This window comes from Choloepus didactylus, chromosome 8, assembly GCF_015220235.1.
Source record: "Choloepus didactylus isolate mChoDid1 chromosome 8, mChoDid1.pri, whole genome shotgun sequence".
NCBI lineage: Eukaryota > Metazoa > Chordata > Mammalia > Pilosa > Megalonychidae > Choloepus > Choloepus didactylus.
The window spans coordinates 64,305,204-64,311,368 of NC_051314.1; positions in this window are offsets into that span (position 1 = coordinate 64,305,204).

Below are 6,165 nucleotides of genomic sequence, written 5' to 3' on the forward strand. Positions count from 1 at the left end.
GGTGGAGCTGTGTGAAAAGGGGGAAATTAACACACCCCATTCAGCCATCTTGTTAGCAGACTGGGAATGTCCCTATACAGCCCTGCAGCCCAAAACCTCCCTTGGGGGATGGCACTCACCTGTGATGTAGCACAGTCATCCCTCAGCAGAGGATGTAGGAGTGCACAGCTTGGAAGAGGGAACCACTCACAAATTCCAGGGACCATACTCCAATACCAAGGACTTATGGGTCAGGGGCAGAGACAAACTGTGGCAAGTCTGAACTGAAGGATTAGGCTATTGCAACAGCTTTAAATCTCCAGGAATACCTGGGAAATTTGATTATTAAAGCTGCCTCCCTCCCTAACCACTCAGATACATGCCCCATTTGCAGGGCGGGCAACACCAACTACACATGCAAGCTTGGTGCACCAATTGTACCCCACAAGACTCACACCCCCACACACCACAAAGACAAAGTGGGGGAGAATTGGCTTGAGGGGAATAGGTGGCTCGCGGATGCCACCTGCTGGTTAGTTAAAGTGTACTCCACGAAGCTGTAGATCTGACAAATTAAGAGATAAGGGTTTGAATCAGTCTACATATCCTAAAAGAACTCTATCAAATTAAGCAAATGCCAAGAGGCCAAAAACAACAGAAAATTTTAAAGCATATGAAGAAAACAGACAATATGGATAACCCAAGCCCAAACACCCAAATCAAAAGATCAGAGGAGACACAGTACTTGGAGCAATTAATCAAAGAACTAAAGACAAACAATGAAAGCATGGCACAGGATATAAAGGACATGAAGAAGAGCATGGCACAGGATATAAAGGACATCAAGAAGACCCTAGAAGAGCATAAAGAAGAAATTGCAAGAGTAAATAAAAAATAGATGATCTTATGGAAATAAAAGAAACTGTTGACCAAATTAAAAAGATTCTGGATACTCATAGTACAAGACTAGAGGAAGTTGAACAGTATATCAGTAATCTAGAGGATGACAGAATGGTAAATGAAAGAGCAAATAAAGAATGGGGAAAAAAATCAAAATGGACCTCAGGGATACAATGGATAATATAAAATGTCCAAATATAAGACTCATTGGTGTTCCAGAAGGGGAAGAGAAGGGTAAAGGTCTAGGAAGAGTATTCAAAGAAATTGTTGGGAAAAACTTCCCAAACCTTCTAAACACCATAAATACACAAATCATAAATGCCCAGTGAACTCCAAATAGAATAAATCCAAAGAAACCCACTCTGAGACATATTCTGATCAGACTGTCAAATAAGAGAAGGAGTGTGATGGTTAGGTTCATGTGTCAACTTGGCCAGGTGATGATACCCAGCTGTCTGGTCAAGAAAGCACTGGCCTAACCATTGCTGTGAGGACACTTGTGGCTGGTTAATAAACCAACAGGCTTGTTTATTAAATCATCAGTCAATTGGATGCAGCTGTGACTGATGACTCAGTGAAGGGTGTGTCTTCCACAATGAGAGAATGTAGTTGGCTGGATTTAATCCAATCAATCAGTTGAAGAATTTTAAGCCAGACAGATAGAGGATCTTCTTCTTTGGTTGCCCAGTGAAGCATTTCCTGAGTTCGTCAAAGTTGCCAGTTCATTTCCTGAGGAGTGCTTTGAACATGTTCATCAAAGATCCCAATTCATTTCCTGAGGAGTTCGTCGAAGTTGCCAGTTCATTTCCTGAGTTCGTCGAACATCTTCATTGGAGTTGCCAGTTTGCTGACTGTCCTATGGAATTTGGACTCATGCATACCCACAGTTGCATGAGTCACTTTTATAAATCTTATATTCATAGATATCTCTCATTGATTCTGTTTCCCTAGAGAACCCTAACTAATACAACTTGGTACCGGGAGTGGTTCTTGAGAAACAGAATCTTAAAGTGGGCTTTTACAATTTGTTTTCTACTGTGATTAGATTCAAAGGCACTAATGACCCCATTTCCAATAATCAAGAGGGCACTGACAGTCCATGGAATGAGTTGGCAAAGGAGATATGCAAAATAGCACTGTTTGATTCTCTTAATCATACTCTTGTATGAAGCAAGGCTCTGGGTGACAGTGTTTTCAATACTGTTCTAGTTTGTTAATGCTGCTGGAATGCAAAGCACCAGACATGAATTGGCTTTTATAAAAGGGGTTTATTTGGTTACATAGTTACAGTCTTAAGGCCTGTGCCAGTTTGAATGTATTGTGTCCCCCAAATGCCATTATCTTTGTGGTCTTGTGTGGGGCAGACCCTTGGGTGTTGGTTGGATTTGCTTGGAGTGTGCCCCACCCAGCTGTTGGTGATAATTTTGATGAGATGTTCCCATGGAGGCGTGGCCCCACCCATTCGGGGTGGGCCTTGATCGGTGGAGCTATATAAATGAGCTGACTCAAAGAGGAAAGAGAGTGCAGCTGGGAGTGATGTTTTGAAGAGAAGCAAGCTTGCTGGAGAGGAACGTCCTGGGAGAAAGCCGTTTTGAGGCCGGAGCTTTGGAGCAGATGCCAGCTGCCTTCCTAGCTAACAGAGGTTTTCCGGAGGCCATTGGCCATCCTCTGGTGAGGGTACCCGATTGCTGATGTGTTGCCTTGGACGCTTTGTGGCCTTAAGACTGTAACTGTGTAGCGAAATAAATCCCCGTTTTATAAAAGCCAATCCATCTCTGGTGTTTTGCATTCTGCAGCATTAGCAAACTAAGACAGATTTTGGTACCAGAAGTGGGGTGCTTTTGCTGCTGAGTTTGCAAATACCAAACATGTTGGAACAGCTTTTTAAATGGATAAGGGGGAATTTCTGGAGGAGTTGTGAGGAGCGTGATAGAAAAGGCCAAAACTGCTTTAAAGAGACTGTTTGTGGAAATATGGACTCTAAAGATACTTCTGATGAGGACTTGAGCAGAAATGATGAATGTGTTGTTGCAAACTGGAAGAAAGGTGATCCTTGTTTTAAAGTGGCACAAAATTTGGCAAAAGTGAGTCCTGGTGTCAGATGGAAGGAAGAATTTAAAAGTGACAACCTGGAATACTTAGCTGAGGAGATCTCCAGACTATCTGTGGAGGATATACCCTGGCTTCTCCTTGCAGCTTATAGTAAAATGCGAGTGGAGAGAGATAAACTTAGGACTGAACTCTTGGGTTCAAAGAAACCAGAAGCTGATGGCTTGGAAAATTATGAGCTTCCAGGGGGTGGAATCCCAGAAGCTACAGCCCAACGTAAGGATGTAACCAAACATGGAACCCAGCCACCATTTCAGTACAAGCCAAGATTGGAGATGGAATTATCCAGAAAGGATTTGTGGAAAGTCCTATTGTCTGATGGCTTTGACCCCTGTGTGCTTCATGCAAAGCCAACAGAATTTTTGCGAGATCTTTATAGACAGAGCCATTGCCGGTCTGGACTGGAGGAGACAGACAAGGAAAAAATTAAAGGAAAAATTTCTTCAAAGACAGAGCCGTGGAGGTTGAGGTCTGGAGTCAGGAGGTCTAGGGCTGAGAGAGCGGAGCAGCCCACACGCAGGGAAAGGGTGAGTTTGCCCTGGAGGTCGAGGGCGGGCCTTCCACCTCGTTGCTCAGGAAATGTCCTGCCACCCCAAGCCCCAAAGAGGGTGGAGCACATTCCCAGGGAATTGGGGAGAGCCTGGCTGCCACCACGCTGTTCTGAAGGGGTTGAGCATGTGCCCCGGAGATGGAAGGGAATCCAGGAGCTGCCCCGATGTTTGAGGAGGGTGGGGCCGAGAAGGTGGTCTCCCCAATGTGTGGATATATTGGAGCACTCACCTAAGTGTTTGGAGAGGAAAGGGCTGCCGAAAAGGCCCTTAGGAAGGGTTAGGCTCCCGCTCTCTCAAGCCCCAAGGATGCAACGTCGTTCTGTAAATGACTCTCAGACTTTGAAATCTAATGGAGTTTGTCCTGCAGGTTTTAGGAACTGTTTTGCTCCTGTTAACCCTGTTTTCCTTACTGTTTCTCCTTATGGCAATGGAAATGTTTATCCTATGAATGTCTCTCCTTTGTATATTGGAAGCATATAACTTGTTCTAAGTTTACAAATCCACAGCTAGAGGGGAATTATGCCTTAGGACTGACCACGCCTAAATTGATTTTGATGGGATTTTGTACTTAACTTTTGTTACCGAAATGATTTAAGTTTTTGTGATATTGTGATGCAATGAATGTATTTTGTATTTGGAAAGATAATGTCATTTTGGGTTCCAGGGGGTGGAATGTGCCAGTTTGAATGTATTGTGTCCCCCAAATGCCATTATCTTTGTGGTCTTGTGTGGGGCAGACCCTTGGGTGTTGGTTGGATTTGCTTGGAGTGTGCCCCACCCAGCTGTCGGTGATAATTTTGATGAGATGTTCCCATGGAGGCGTGGCCCCACCCATTCGGGGTGGGCCTTGATCGGTGGAGCTATATAAATGAGCTGACTCAAAGAGGAAAGAGAGTGCAGCTGGGAGTGATGTTTTGAAGAGAAGCAAGCTTGCTGGAGAGGAACGTCCTGGGAGAAAGCCGTTTTGAGGCCGGAGCTTTGGAGCAGATGCCAGCTGCCTTCCTAGCTAACAGAGGTTTTCCGGAGGCCATTGGCCATCCTCTGGTGAGGGTACCCGATTGCTGATGTGTTGCCTTGGACGCTTTGTGGCCTTAAGACTGTAACTGTGTAGCGAAATAAATCCCCGTTTTATAAAAGCCAATCCATCTCTGGTGTTTTGCATTCTGCAGCATTAGCAAACTAAGACAAGGCCATAAAGTGTCCAAGTAAGGCATCAACAATTGGGTACCTTCACTGAAGGATGGCCAATGGTGTCCAGAAATCTTCTGTTAGCTGGGAAGCCATGTGGCTGGCATCTGCATCAAAGTTCTGGTTTCAAAATGGCTTTCTCCCAGGATGTTCCTCTCTAGGCTATGGTTCCTCAAAAATGTCACTCTTAGTTGCACTTGGGGCATTTGTCCTCTCTTAGCCTCTCCAGAGCAAGAGTCTGCTTTCAACAGCCATCTTCAAAATGTCTCTCATCTGCAGCTCCTGTGCTTTCTTCAAGGTGTCCCTCTTGGCTGTATCTCCTCTTCAAAACATCACTCACAGCTGCACTGAGTTCCCTCTGCCTGTCAGCTCATTTATGTGGTTCCACTGATCAAGGCCCACCCAATAGGTGGGCCAACACTCCATGGAAATTATCCAATTAGAGTCATCACCCACAGTTGGGTGGGGTGCATCTCCACAGAAACACTCAAAGAGTTAGAATCTAATCAACACTGATAACATCTGCTCACACAAGATTACATCAAAGATAATGGTGTTTGGTGGACACAATATATTCAAACTGGCACAAACACCTTCACAGAGTTTTGCAGAATTAAGAGGTATAATGATGTTGTCTGGCTGCTCTTAGATACATTGGATAAAGTTGTAAGGGAAAGGGATGAGCTAAAGTCATCAAATTTAAAACTTAAATGTCATATGACAGATGTAAAGGTTTCTATGTGTGCCCTGAAAGAAAATCTTATTTCCTGTGCCCACAGACTTGAAATTTCTGAAAACCAGACACAGACTCTCATTGTGTGAGTAGCAGATTTACGACATAAACTAAAATCTCAACCTCTCAGAGTGTCTGCTGTTAAAGTAAAGGCATTGATTTGAAAAGAATGGGATCCTGAAACTTGGGATGGGGACATATGGATTGATAATAATGGCAGTGAGGACATTGGAACCCTGGATTCTGCTGAGTCATTGTTATATTTACCTGTAGAGGGCTGTCCTGAGGGAATAGTTTCCCCACCTCCAGTCTGTCCTAAGGAGCTTGCCATCCAACCTCCACTTAAAGAGATTAACCCTTCAGTATCTGCTAATCCTGTAATCACCTCCCCTGAGTAAGCAGCCCTCAATCCTCTGTCTGGAGAGATTAATCCTGTTTTAAGAGATGAAAATGCAATAGAATGCCTTATCCACTGTCATGGTATGCCACACAGCATTGCTTCTGGCCAAAGAATCCACTTCACAGCAAATGAAGTGAGGGAATGGGCACATGCTCATGGAACTCTCTTGTCTTACCATGTTCCCATCATCCACAGGCAGCTGGATTGATAGAATGGTGGAATGGCCTGTTGAAGATCCACTTACGGTGCCAACTCAGTGGCAATACCTTACAGGGCTGGGGCAGTGTTCTTCAGGAGGCTGTGTA